We start from the raw sequence: 15507 nt of genomic DNA on the forward strand, positions 1-15507 counted from the left end.
AGAGACACACAGCATGAGTGGGAGAGGGGCAGAGAGAGAGGGAGGCACAGAATCCGAAGCAGGCTCCAGGCTCCGAGCTGTCAGCACAGAGCCCGATGTGGGGCTCAAACTCACAAGCCACGAGATCATGACCTGAGCCGAAGTCAGACGCTTAACTGAGTGAGTCACCCAGGCACCCCTCAGTCAACATTCTTTTTAACTTTCTTATTAAATGCCAAGGAAAATATCAAAGGAAATATTTACAAAATCTATAGTTTTTCCAACAACAGGTTATTGATACTCTATGGACCACCTCCAACTCTACACATGGTCTTCTCTGGGATCGAGGCTCAGAGGCCAGACTTAAACTCTGGGCATCGTAGGCCATTTGCACCATGAAGGCAGAAACAGTATCTGTATTATTTTGTAATAACATCTCCAATGTCTATCAAAGTACCTACTACTTAAAAAGGTTCAGTAAATACTTTACAAGTCAACGAATGATGCAGGCATATAAATTCTCACCTTTTGAATGAAATACCCATCCTAAGAAGTAGGTAATGGGCCATATCCATTACATGAACTAGCAGAAAGAACTTCCTTCTCTTAGTGACAAGACAGATATTCTTTCAAAATCCCCTCACAGAAATCTAACTTGTGTTACATTTGAAAACAAATTCAAATGAGGAGGGTTTTTTACCTTTTGTCCGTGTAAAATCAAGACACAGTAGCAAACCCAGGTATGTTCTAAAATACATTATTCATTTCATCACAGCACAGCTCTTTGTCAAAGGGACAGAAACAGTAGTTTGTAACTGTCTGCCTTCCCTCAACAGCTGCTATTTAAATCGTGAGGTGCCATTCTGTTGCAAATTATATCTTACCTAAGGAAATTACACTAGCTTTGCAAACATCAACCAAATCTAGACAAATGAAGTACAAAATTACTGATACTATGAGTTGGCACACACAAGCGACCTAATGAAAGGTGAGAACAATGCCTTCAAAGACTAGCGCATAATTACGGGTGGTGAAGCAAGACTAAAGGACAGTGCACAAGACACGGGAACAGCAGCTTTTGGCAAGCCCAGAGGCAAGGTATGTGACTTCCACACCATCTTTTCTAGAGCTGCCCGAGATTACTGTTAATCTCTGCTACTGTTAACTTCCACCAAGCCCACGCAAAGTCTGAGCTAAGGAAACCCATAACAAGATGGAAGTCACCAGAATCAAATATGGTTACATCGAAATATCAAATATGAAATTAATTGTCAGCACCTCAAGGAAGAAAAGAAGGCAATCTTGACTTTATCTTAATATCTGCATCTCTGATTCCTTACAATATAGGGGATGAGGTGAGGAAGAAAACAACCCTCCGTGATCCCACCTTTGCCAGTAACCATGCTAGTTACTTTACACAAACGATTTTATTTAATTTTCAAATAACCCCAGGATGTCTATGTCACCATCATTTTACAGGGTGTATAGTGAGACAGAGTGGGATTAAGTAAACCCCAAAGTCACGTTCCCAGTAAGTGGCAGAGCCAGGGCCAAACCCTCAATTGGTCTGACTACATTACACCAACGCAGGAAAAAGAAGATGCCCGTCAAAAACGGAATGCCACAACTGTGGGGTTCCAAGAGAGAAGTGAGCCCTACCACTCTAAGGAATGCATCGTATATAACACTTTAACCTCTCTCCTCTGCATCTAGACTGGACTAATTACATCCCATCTTTTAGAGAACTGAGAAAACAGTCACTCACATTATCTGTGTTCTGTGATAGATGAGGAATCTGGGTGAGAAAGAACAGAATGTAGAGTCTGCCGGTTTCCTAGCAATGGTGTAAAAACATGTTTTCTGAGATCCGGCAATGCTACTCCTAGGGAAATACCTGAGCAAGAAGGTGCCATGGGCCTCTGGCAATCTAGCAAAGCCCTTGGACCTTTTCTCAGACTAATGTTTGATTACCTCCACTCATAATTAAAGGCAATGAACCAGCAAAAATAATGCAACTCATGACAAAAAAAGGCAAGTGAAAATAAACATGTAAATTTTTTACATCCAAGTTCATGGACCCAGAAAACAATGAGACATGTACATTTAACTCAGAAATGCATGCATACATCATAAATAACAGGACAAAAGAGCAGGAATGGTTAACACAGAAGTCAGGATAGCAGTTGCCTTTGAGGGAGAAAAAAAGGGGGCACAGTAAAGTCAGGGGCACAAAGGGAGTTTCTGAGGTACTGGTAGGTTATAGTTCTTAAACTGGCTGCAAAGCACTGGTATTGCTGTTTTTCTAATAGCACCATTAGCAAAGACTATCCTCCCCACTTGGACTGCTTCCAAGTTGGACAGTGAAACTGTGGCATTTTTCCACCCTTGTGTTTACATGTGCCTGGGGAAGCAAAGAGGCTCCCTGATTACCTGAATGCTGCCTCTGACTGGGTAAAGAGTTCTGCCTGATTCTAAATTCAGAGTTGGCACACCCACTGGGCCAAAATACTTAAAGCCTAACCTCCATACCTAGCCTCTACTATACAAAAGGTGAAATTTTGGTGTCCACCTTCCCTCCTTCAGCTCAATTTGTCCTTAGTGAAAAAAAAAAAAAAAGGCTAACCAACTTTCAAGACTTATTATAAAACTACATAATCAAGACAGTATATTCGTGAAAAACAGAAAAATCGATCAATGGGGGCACCTGGGTGACTCAGGTGGTTGGGCATCCGACTTCGGCTCAGGTCATGATCTCACGCTTGTGAGTTCGAGCCCCATTGGGCTCTGTGCTGACAGCTCAGAGCCTGGAGCCTGCTTCCGATTCTGTGTCTCCCTCTCTCTCTGCCCCTCCCCTGCTCACACTCTCTCTCTCTCTCTCAAAAGAAATAAACATAACAAAACAAATTTAAAAAAGAAAAAGAAAAATTGATCAATGGAACAAACTAGAAAGCCCAGAAATAGACCCACATGATTACAGTCCATTGTATCTTTGACAAGGGAGCAGAAGCAATACAAGGAGAAAAAACAGTCTTTTCAACAAATGGTGCTGGAAGATCCACATGCAGGGGGAAAACATCTAGACACAGACCCTACATCCTTCACAAAAGTTACACCCTTCACAAAAACGGAACACAGACCTAAGTGTAAAACGCAAAACTTTAAAATTCCTAGAAGACAGTGTAGGAGAAAACTCAGATGACATTGGGTATAGTGATAAGTGATAACTTTTTAGGTACACTATCAAAGGCACAATCCATGAAACAAAGAATTGATAAGCCAAAATTCATGAAAATAAAAACTTCTGGGGCGCCTGGGTGGCTCAGTCGGTTAAGCGTCTGACTTCGGCTCAGGTCATGATCTCACAGTCCGTGAGTTCGAGCCCCGCGTCAGGCTCTGTGCTGACAGCTCAGAGCCTGGAGCCCGTTTCAGATTCTGTGTCTCCCTCTCTCTCTGCCCCTCCCCTGTTCATGCTCTGTCTCTCTCTGTCTCAAAAATAAATAAACGTTAAAAAAAAATTTTTTTAAATAAATAAAAACTTCTGCTCTGCAAAAGGTACTGTCAGGAGAATGGGAGACAAACTACAGAGTAAGAGAAAGTATTGCAAAAAAAAAAAAAAAGCATATCTCATAAGGGACTACTATCCAAAGTACACAAAGAACTCATAAAACTCAACAATAAGAAAGCAAACAACCCAATCAAAAACTGGGCAAAAGACCTAAACAGACACCTCACCAAAAAAGATTCACATTATAACCAAATGAAAGGATGGTCAACATTTTATGAAATTAAGGAAGTGCAAATTAAAACAACGAGATACAACTACATGCCTATGAAAACACCCAAAATCCAATGCTGGCAAGACTGTGGAGCAACAGGAACTCTTCATTCATTGCTGGTGAGAATGCAAAACAGTACAGCCACTTTAAAAGACCATCTGGTGGTTTCTTACAAAACTAAATGTACTCTTAACATCTGATCCAGAAATCATGCTCCTTGGTATTTACCCAAATGAGCCAAAAATCTTTGCCCACATAAAACCTGCACCCTGTCTATGGCAGCTCTGTTCATAATTGCCAACATTTAGAAGTAACCAATATGTCCTTCAGTAGATGAATGGATAAAGAAACTGGGACATCCAGACAATGGACTATTATTCAGCACTAAAAAGAAATAAGCCCTCAAGCCATGTAAAGACATGGAGGAACCTTAAATGCAGACATACTAAGCAAAAGAAGTCAGTCTGAAAAGGCTATATACTGCATGATTTCAATTACATGGCATTCTGGAAGAGGCAAAACTGGAAAAAGTAAAGGATAAAAGGCTAGAATGAGAGAAAAATTTGCAAATCACATATCTGACAAGAGATGAATATCCAAACTATATTTAAAAAACTCATATAACTCCATAGCAAAAATAAAGAGAAAAAAAAATCAACCTGATTAAAAAATGAGCAGAGAATCTGAATAGACATTTTCCCACAGAAGACATGTGAATGGCCAGCAGGTACATGAAAAGGTGCTCCACATCACTAGTCATCAGGGAAATGCAAATCAAAACCACAGCGAGATATCACCTCACACCTGTTAGAATGGCTATCATCAAAAACACAAACAATGACAAGTGCTGGTGAGGATGTTGAGATAAGGGAACCACTGTGCACCATTGCTGGGAATGTAAAGTGGTGCAGCCACTCTGTAAAACAGTGTGTAGGTACCTCAAAAAATTAAAAATAGAACTACCATTTGTGATCCAGCAATCCCACTTCTGGATATATATGTGTAGGAAACAAAATCACTATCTTTAAGAGATATCTGCACTCCCAGGCATTGCATTATTTATAATATTCAAGAAATGGAAACAACCTATGTGTCTGTCAACAGATGAATGGATTAAAAATGTGGTATATATCACATACAATGGAGTATTATTGAAATGGAGCATAATGGAATATTATTCAGCCATTAAAAAGGAAGGAAATCTTGCCATTTGTGATAACAAGGATGGACCTTGAGGACATTACACTAAGTGAAGTAAATCAGACAGAGAAAAACAAATGCTGTATGATCTCACTTACATGTGGAATCTAAAGAACCTGAGCCCACAGAAACAAAAAACAGATTAGTGGTGGCTGGGTTAGGGGCATGGGGGAAAGAAGAATACAGGTACAAACTTCCAGTTATAAGATAAATAAGTTCTGTAAGTGTAATGTACAGCATGATGACCAAAGTTAACAATACTCCATTGTATTTTTGAAAGTTGTTAAAAAAGTAAATCTTAAAAGTTCTCATCATGGGGTGCCTTGTGGCTCAGTCAGTAAAGCATATGACTCTTGATTTCAGCTCAGGTCATGATCTGGTTTCAGATCGTGGCTTCAAGCCCCACATCAGGCTCTGCACTGACCCTGCAGAATCTGCTTGTGATTTTCTCTCTCCCTCACTCTCTCTGCCCCACCCCTGCTCACTCTCTCTCTGCCTCTCTAAAAATAAATAAACTTTAAAAAAAATTATTTAAAAAAAAGGTTCTCATCACAAGAGGGGCACCTGACTGGCTCAGTTGGTGGAGCGCGTGACCCTTGATCTCAGAGTTATAAGTTCAAACCCCACTTTGGATGTCGAGATTACCCAAAACAATAAAATCTTCAAAAAAAAAAAAAAGGTCTCACCAAAAGAAAAAAAAATTGTAACTCTGTGAGGTAATGGATGTTAATTAAACTAATTAGTTATACACACACACACACACACATATACTAATTAGTTTAGATATATATACATATTTATATCAGTTCATTATATTGTACACCTTAAACTAATACAATGTTGTGTGTCAATTATATCTCAATAAAACTAGGTGGAAAAGTATCAGGGGTTGATGGATTAGAAAGGAGGGAAGGATGAACAGGTGGAGCACAGAAGATTTTTAGGCACTGAAACTACTCTGTGGGATACTATACTGGTAGATACACATTTATACATTTGTAGACAAATGTATAAAGAACACACACCAGCAACAGTGAACCTTAGTGTAAAGTGTGGACCTTGTGATAATGATGTGTCAATGTAGATTCATGAATTGTAATAAATGTATCACTCTTGGTAGCGGGTGTTGACAATAGGGGAGGATATGCATATGGGGGACATCTCTGTACTTTGCTTTCAATTTTGCTATGAAGCTAAAACTGCTCTGAAAATGGTATCTATTAAAAAAAAAAAGAGCAGGGCTACTTTGGGGACTCTGCCCAGTTAGTTCTATTACTATATCTATATAATTTATATCCTAATACACACACATGTATCTATATACATACACAAAAAGGTATATACATTACATTTTTTAATGTATGCTTTACTTCACAATAGAAGTTTTTTTTTTTAAGTAAGGGTATGGTGACTTCAAAGATAAATGATACTTCTAAGAATTTCCAGCAATATGGGAAAGTACTTATAAAATTAAATGAAAAAAGCAGAACATAAACTTATTAAGCCTTAAGAAAAATGGAATTAGCTTAAACAGTCCTTGGAAAACGTTCCCAGGGTCTGAAGTGAGTCCTTTGTAGGTGGCAAAGCCCAAAGTGTGGCAAAAACAACTGCAGGTAGGAGACAAACAGAAGGAAAAGTGATGGCCGGTCTAAGACTGGCAGCTCCTGTCTTTCTCCTTTCCTTTCTGCTTCTCCAACAAGTGATAATTATCAAGCAGGAGAAGCAGTTACCTTTGTCCTCTTGCTTTCTTCCTCCTCAGGAACATTTGTTTCAACTGTAAAATGATCCTAACACAATCAATCGGCCCTTCCAACAGAAAGCAGAAAAACTAATCATGGGCCCTGGATTGTGGATTCTGGATTGGGATACTCTGACTGAACAGCAAAGATCTGCACCAAATAGTAGCCACTAATATTCTAGGATAACAGAAAGGATGTGTGGCTCTTATTTTTCCCATAATACTAACACTTTTTTTTACTTGAGATCTACTAACAAACATAAAGGAAAATCTTTCAAAACATAAGACAATGTATCCTCTTTAAATCCTTATTCAAAACAAAATGTTACATAGTAACAATAAGGGTAGGCACATTGTTTTTTGCTTTGCTTTTAATTTTTAATGATGAACTACTTCATACATATAGAAAAACTATTAACAAAAAATAAAGTATTCCAGACTTACATATTAGTCAGTTACTGAGTACCCAGTATATGCCAAGCACTAAGATATTTGCTAGGGATGAAAGACGAACAACACAGTTAGACTTTCTCCCTTTGTGAAGCTTTTACTTTAGTAGGGGAAATGTATACCCATGAACATGTATTGAAAAGTACACCTATTTCTTTGCAATGACGTTGACATTTCGCCATTTATTAACCCATTCCTAAATTGCTGCATACTGTTTTCCCTTTGTAGCTATCATGAGGAGTATCATTTAAAATTTTTTTCTGTAAATTCTTTGGCCACTTCTGGACTACTCTTAAGACCCAAGGGGAACAGAAGTTTTGACTAAGATTATCATGCCTTTCCATCTAGATCTGCTGTCAAATCAGACCATAAGGAAACTGACTGAACTAACCTGCAACAATTTTTATGTAAGTGGAACTTAAGCAATACCCAAGAATTTTGTGTGAAAATGCAACAAAATAGCCAGTATCTTCTATGGGACACACATCAAAATTGGCCTCACATTTTCCCCATCCTGTACAGACTCAACAAAGTTACATTAATTATACATTTTATGAGTTGGTAATACTTTTTATGAGATAGTTCATCATTGAACTTGTACTCATTCATGAGCAGGTAGAGATGGTACTTTATTATTTAACATTTAAGATCAGAACTCTTTGCTTCCTGGTTATTCCCTATTCTCCTCCCTTGGCAAAGCCTTATAAAGTATATCTGGTTCATTTGACAGTGTTTCAGAAAGTCTGCATCACTTTATACATTCTCCTTCAGTGCCCATTTCCACAAAGCTCCCCTCTCTTTTTTTGTACATCGCCTTTCTTAGAGCTTGTAATTTTTACATATTTTGGCTGACTAGACAGACATAATGGTACACCAAGTTGTTTCAACTTGGTAATTATTTGTGAGTTTTAGCACTTTATCATAGGTTGACTCCACACCGTCTGCCTTTATAACAGTTTTATTGATATATAATTTATATACCATTAAGTTCATTCCTTTAAAGTCTGTAATTCAGTGGTTTTGGTATATTCATAAAGTTGGGTTAACATCCCCATAAACTAATTTTAGAACATTTTTATCACCTCAAGAAGTAATCTTGCACTCAACACCATCAACCTTATGTCCTCTTCCCCTATCCCTAGGCAATCACTGATCTACTTCCTGTCTCTACATATTCGTCCTATTCTAGACATTTCATATAAATAGAATGCTACAGTATGTGTTCTTTGGTGACTGGCTTATTTCATTTAGCATAATGCTTTCAAAATTGACCCATGTTATAACATGGATAAGTACTTCATTACATTTATGGCTAAATAATGCTCCACTGAAGGGATATATCATGTTGTGTTTACCCATTCATCACTTGATGGGCATTTGGGTTGTTTCCACTTTGGGCCATTATAAATAATGCTGCTACGAACATTGGTGTGCAAGTTTTTTATGTGGACATGTTGTCATGTCTCTTGGGCATATACCTAGGTGGTAGATGATAGACAGTAGAGGGTTTGGCTAGGTCACACAGTAACTCTATTTTAGATTTCTGGGGAATTTCTGGATTGTTTTCCAAAGTCAGGCACCATTTCATATTCCCACCAGCAGTGTATGAGGGTTCAAATATCTCCACATCCTCACCAGCACATGTTATTATCTGCATTTTTTATTACAGCCATCCTTGCAAGTGTGAACTGATACTTGTGGGTTTTATTTGCATTTCCCTGATGACTAATGATGTTTAGCATCTTTTCCTGTGCTTCTGACCATTTTTAAACCTTTTTTTTTTGAAGAAATATCTATTCAGATTCTTTGTCTATTTTTTAATTGGGTTATTTATCTTTTTATTATTGAGTTGAAAGGGTTCTTTATATATTCTACATACAAGTCCCTTTTCAGATACATGATGTGCAAATATTTTCTCCCAGGCTGTGAGTTGTCTTTTCACTTCCTTGATTGTCCTTTGAGGCACAAAAGTTTCTAATTTTGATGAAGTCCAGTTTATCTATTTTTTTCTCTTGTTGCTTATGCTTTTGGTGTAATAACTAAGAAATCAGTAAATAACCCAAGGTCACAAAAGTTTACTCCTATGTTTGCCTCTAAAAGTTTAATTTAACTCTATGATGCTCTTTGAGTTAGTTTTTGTATATGGTCCTTTCACTTTTTTATCATTTTATTTTATTTTATTTGTTTTACCATGATAAGTAAGTGCATTCTTTAATCTCCATCGCCTATCTCCCCTATCGCCCCACCCACTTCCCCTCTGGTAACCATCACTTTGTTCTTTATAGTTAAGAATCATGGGGCACCTGGGTGGTTCAGCTGATTTAAGCATCTGACTCTTAGTCTTGACTCAGGTCATAATCTCACAGTTTGTGAGATCGAACCCTACGTTAAGCTCTGTGCTGACAGCATGGAGCCTGCTTGGGATTTTTCTCTCTGCCCCTTACCCCTTCCCCCCGGGCGCTCTCTCTCTCTCCCCCTCTCTCTCTCTTAAAATAAATAAACTCCAAAAAAGAAAAAGAATCTGTTTCTTGGTTTTTCTCTTTCTCTTTTTTCCTTTGTTCCTTTGTTTCTTAAATTTCACATCTGGGGGCGCCTGGGTGGTGCAGTCGGTTAAGCATCCGACTTCAGCCAGGTCACCATCTCGCGGTCCGTGAGTTCGAGCCCCGCGTCAGGCTCTGGGCTGATGGCTCGGAGCCTGGAGCCTGTTTCCGATTCTGTGTCTCCCTCTCTCTCTGCCCCTCCCCTGTTCAAGCTCTGTCTCTCTGTGTCCCAAAAATAAATAAACGTTGAAAAAAAAAAAAACTGAAGATTTCTTTAAAAAAAAAAATTTTTTTCACATCTGAGTGAAATCATATGGTATTTACTTTTCTCTGACTGACTTATTTTGCTTAGCATTATATTGTTTAGCTCTCTCCATGCAGTAAATGACAAGATTTCATTCTTTTTTTATGGCTGAATAGTATCTTATTATATGTATGTATATACACACATATACCACATCTTCTTTATCCATCCATCTATCAATGGACACTTAGGTTGCTTCCACATCTTGACTATTTGTAAATAATGCTGCAATAAACACAGGGGGTGCCTGTATCCCTTTGAATCAGTGTTCGTGTATTTTTGAAGTAAATACCTAGTAGGACAATTACTGAGCCATAGGGGGGTTCTATTTTTAATTTTTAAGGAACCTCCGTACTTTTTTCCACAATGGCTCCACCAATTTGCATTCCCACCAACAATGAAAGAGAGTTCCTTTTTCTCCACATCTGCACCAATGCTTGTTATTTCTTGTGTTTTTGATTTTAGCCATTCTGACAGATGTGAGCTGATATCTCATTGTGGTTTTGATTTTCATTTCCCTAATGATGAGTGATGCAGAGCATCTTTTCATGTGTCTGGTGGCCAATTGTATGTTTTCTTTGGAAAAATGTCTGTTTATGTCTCCTGCCCATTTTTTTTTTTTTATTATTTGGGTCTTTTTGGTGTTGAGTTGTTTAAGGTATTTACAGAGTTTGGATACTAACCCTTTATTGGATATGTTGTTTGCCAATATCTTCTCCCATTCAGTAGGTTCTCTTTTAGTTTTGTCGACCATTTCCTTTGCTTTGCAGCTTTCTATTTTGATGTCCCAAGAGTTTATTTTTGCTTTTGTTTCCCTTGCCTCAGGAGATATATCTAGAAAAAATGTCACTACAGCTGATGCCAGAAAAATTACTGCTTGTGCTCTCTTCTAAGATTTTTATGATTTCAGGTCTCACATTTAGGTCTTTAATCCATTTTGAGTTTATTTTTGTGTATAGTGTGAGAAAGTGGTCCGGTTTCATTCTTTTGCATGCAGCTTTCCAGTTTTCCCAGCACCACTTGTTGAAGAGACTCTTTCCAATTGCACATTCTTGCCTCCTTTGTTGAAGACTAATTGACAATATAATTGTGGGGTTTTTCTGGGCTCTCTATTCTGTTCCATTAATCTATGTGTCTCTCTTTGTGCCAGTACCATTCTGTTTTGATTACTACAGCTTTATAGTATAACTTGAAATTTGAGATTGTGATACCTCTAGTTTTAGTCATCTTTTTCAAGATTGCTTTGGCTATTTGAGGTCTTCTATGGTTCCATACAAATTTTAAGATGATTTGTTCTAGTTCTGTGAAAAAATGCTGTTGGTATTTTGATAGGGATTGCATTAAATCTGTAGATTACTTTGGGTAGTATGATATTTTGATAATATTGGTTCTTCCAACCCATGAGCATGGAATATCTTTCTATTTGTTTATGTCATCTTCCATTTCTTTCATCAGTGTTTTGTAGTTTTCAAAGTACAGATCTTTCACCTTTGGTTAAGTTTATTTCTAGGTATTTTATTATTTTGATGCAATTATAAACGGGATTGTTTTATTAATTTCTTTCTGCTACTTCACTATTAGTATATAGAAATACAATGAATTTCTGTACATTGGTTTTGTATTTTTTTACTTTACTGAATTCTTTTTGTCAGTTCTAGTATTTTTTTGGTGGAGTCTTTAGGGTTTTCTATATATAGTATCACATTATTAGCAAATAGTGAAAGTTTACTTCTTCCTTACCAATTTGGATGCCTTTTATTTCTTTTTCCTGTCTGAGTGCTTTGGTTAGACTTCTACTACTACATGGAATAAAAGTGGTGACAGTGAATATCTTTGTCTCATTCCTGATCTTAAGAGGAAAGTTCTCAGTTTTTCACCACTGAGTATGATGTTGGGTGTGAGTTTTTCACATATGGCCTTTATTATATTGAGGAGTGTTCTCTCTAAACCTACTTTGTTGAGGGTTTTTATCATGAATGGATGTTGGACTTTGTCAGATGCCTTTTCTGCATCTATTGAAATGACCATATGGTTTTTTACCCTTTCTCTTGTTAATGTGATGTATCATACTGATTGATTTGTAAATTCCATGCTTGTATCCCAGGAATAAATCCCACTTGATCGCGGTGAATGACTTTTTTCATTTATTGTTGGATTCAGTTTTGAAGTGATTGCTTGAATTCACATAACCAGTAAAGAAACTTAAAAAGTTCTAAGCCTGGGACAGAAAGCTATCGTGATATGAAACTCTAGTTTTTTCTTTCCTAGTGGCCTAAAAAACTGTGTGTGTATGTTTGTGTATAAAAAACTTGGGTTTTTCTGGGGCACCTGGGTGGCTCAGTTGGTTAAGCGTCTAACTTTGGCTCAGGTCATGATCTCGTGGTTCACGAGTTCGAGCCCCACATCGGGCTCTGTGCTGTCGGCTCGGAGCCTGGAGCCTTCTTCAGATTCTGTATCTCCCTCTCTCTCTGACCCTCCCCTGTTCACACACTGTCTCTCTCTCCCTCAAAATAAATAAACATTAAAAAAAAATTTTTTTAACTTGGGTTTTTCTGAATATAAAACTGATATATGATCACTGAAAAAAAATTGGAAAAATCTAAAGAGCATAAAGGAAAAAAACCCACCTCTTTTCATGCCCCAAGGTTAACCATGTTTGTCATTTTGGTGTATATCCTTACAGAGACAGGTACACAGATACATTCACCAAAATATACACTTATACAGCCATATCATATTTTAGGTAACTAGAAATGTATTTATATGAACTGTGTATATATACATATACAGTTTCACAATAAGCCTTTTTCCCAGTTCATATCCTCTAATGTCATTAAATATTACTTGAAAACATTAAATTCCCACTTAGGACACATATGATGTGTAAATCTTTTTCCTCCTTTTGTATATTCTTCCCTCTACTAAAAGTATTACTGTGATAAACACTGCGCCTCATATGTTTCTCAAATTTTTATTTGGTTCTACATCTTTATACTGAAAAGTTCACCCTTTCACAGATATTCATCACAGGCCTATCCTCCTGTAAGCACAGTGCTAGGGACACAAAGCTGAACCTGGAAAAGCTCACAGAAAATAGCTATTTCTGCCATCCCCTCATTTTGTTCTGCCTCTTTGGTACACCTGCAGGCATCCTCATTTCTAATTACTTTTCCTGACCACAGTTCTTGCCTATTACCTGCAGAGCCACTGCTTTTAACACATGCCTTTTCCCACAGCTCAGTGATATTTACTCCAACTTATGTTACCTGATTGTTCTTTTAGCAAAGAGTTCTCAAACTTGTTGGTACCGAGACCTCTTTACACTCAAAAATTATGGAGAACCCCAAAGAGATTTCCTTTTTCTGCCTATATTCACCATATGACAAATTAAAACTGAGCAACTCACAACACAATAAAACACAAACACATATGTCATTAGCCAACCAAGACATGACACCACCACACTTCATGTAGCTTCCAGAAAACTCCACTACACACTCAAGAAAGAGTAAGAATGAAAAAGGCAAATAGTGTGTAGCCTCATTATGAAAAAAGTTTGATCCTGCAGACCATCCTGAAAGGATCTGGGGGACCCCTAACCTACAGAACCACAAGAAGGCCTTTGTCTTTCAACTTCTTGTGTTACCCAATGCACACGGTGCGTTGACCATCTCTTATGGCCTGTGGCAACCACAGGGGACTGTCTTCAGCTTGTCTGGTTGCCATACACCATGATGGCACGACTCACAGGGCACATGCAGGAAGTGCTCCTGGTTGCCCTTGCTTTCTCTGTAAAAAGTGATCAGTTTCCAAGTCCCAAAGGTTTTATTCAACTAAGTGTTTCTAGGCTATTTAAATGATGAAATCCTGAATTTCAGGTTGTTAAGAAATTTTATTTAGGAGGGCAAGGAAGGATTGACAATACAGCCAAAGAAGCCTCTAGAACAGTGCTGTCCATCTGTTGGGTTAGGAAGAAAGCAGGGAACTATCTTGTTCTTGTGGCTTACATATGTGTAAGCCAACCAATAGCGATAACAGCCTCTAATTTTACTAACAATGCTGGCCAAATATATAGAAAGAAACTAAGGCGAGAAAGAAATAGGGATTAAAGGACTTCCACTGTTAATGTCTTAAGTCAAAATATTGCATTTTCCCACTGGACAATCACACTTTTTTTCAACATGACATTTGTGTATGGGATTTTTTTCTTTCATATGATAACATTACAGAACATAACTCCCAACCTTGCCACACAATTAACTTTGTTAAACTCCTTTCCTTCCAATATTTGCCCACATGCAGGTATTTAATTACGCAGATACAATCAGAAAGAAAGTTGCATAACTATGAAGCTTCTTACAACGATAGTTGCACTTGTGCTTTATGCAATACATCTATATAGACTCAAAAGGACAAGTTCCACAGTCCTGTTTCTGAACAGGAGCTGAAACTTCCAGCATTTAGAAAATGCTAGTTTAAAAGCTTTCAAGGTATCTATGCTATCATAGAAAGCTGTCTATGCTTTCAAGATAGGACACTCTCTAGATAAGCCTATTATCTTCCAGTTCCGCATGGCCCTTGAGAGCCTGTGTGAATTTAAGTTTAACCACTTCTAAATCCATCCAGTGGAAGATTCACACACACACACACACACACACACACACACACACACACACACACACACATATGTGCACACACACAGCAGTCAGTCATGTAGCAACACATTAAACAAGTACCAAGCCTCAGTGAGTTCCTGGGGACCCACCATTTCCTTTTCAGGGCATGTATCTCTCTTTGTAGGGGTCTCCAGTTGTAAAAGGGCAAGCAAGGCTCAGGAAGAACAAGGGTGAGTCAGTGGTGCATTGCCAAGCAAGGCTGGATCTCTACTGTGGAGGGCTGTTTTCTTAGATTTTTACCTACTTTATCCTCTAAAACACCAAGTTTCCAAACTACTTCCAAGTATTTGTAAAACAAACAATGCCACCCGCCAGCACCTCTTTGCTTTATTCTGAAATTACTGTATTTACTTTGAAAACCACAAAATGTAAACAACGGCACCTGATCAGAAAAGATCTTTAAATGGCTCACTCACTAAATCAACACCTGGGAAGGAAAGGCAGTTTACTTGAACTTGAATACACAATGTACAAATCAATCTTTTATCTGAGTAGTAGCTTGAATAGGTTAATGATTAGTGAGTTTTGTGAAGATACAGAGACTTTCATAAACAAAATATAACTTCTATTAATTTAATACTCATCAGAGAGTGAACGCCCACCTACCATTAACCATAGAAGTACAATCTTAATTCACACATATTTCCACTAGATAAATATGTGTACAACATTCTCCCACATGTAGATACTTTATGCTATAGAGCATGAGAAAATTGAAGTGATTTGACTTTTTAACATGCCTTTCTATATGCCTACTACATGACAAGATGAGAAAAAATAAGAGAAATGGTTTAAAAGTCACTACTATTTACTTCACTGAAGAGTTTTTGAGTGGCCATGGTTT

At 37.8% G+C, this 15507-nt stretch overlaps 1 protein-coding gene across 6 annotated transcripts in view; it reads right to left on the minus strand.

The window, feature by feature from the left end:
• The window catches only part of ITPR2 (inositol 1,4,5-trisphosphate receptor type 2), a 485861-nt gene that overhangs the window by 418585 nt on the left and 51769 nt on the right, over window positions 1-15507 (minus strand). The gene's annotated exons all lie outside the window — the stretch shown is intronic.

The sequence above is a fragment of the Acinonyx jubatus genome, chromosome B4 (genome assembly GCF_027475565.1).
Source record: "Acinonyx jubatus isolate Ajub_Pintada_27869175 chromosome B4, VMU_Ajub_asm_v1.0, whole genome shotgun sequence".
Taxonomy (NCBI): Eukaryota; Metazoa; Chordata; class Mammalia; order Carnivora; family Felidae; genus Acinonyx; species Acinonyx jubatus.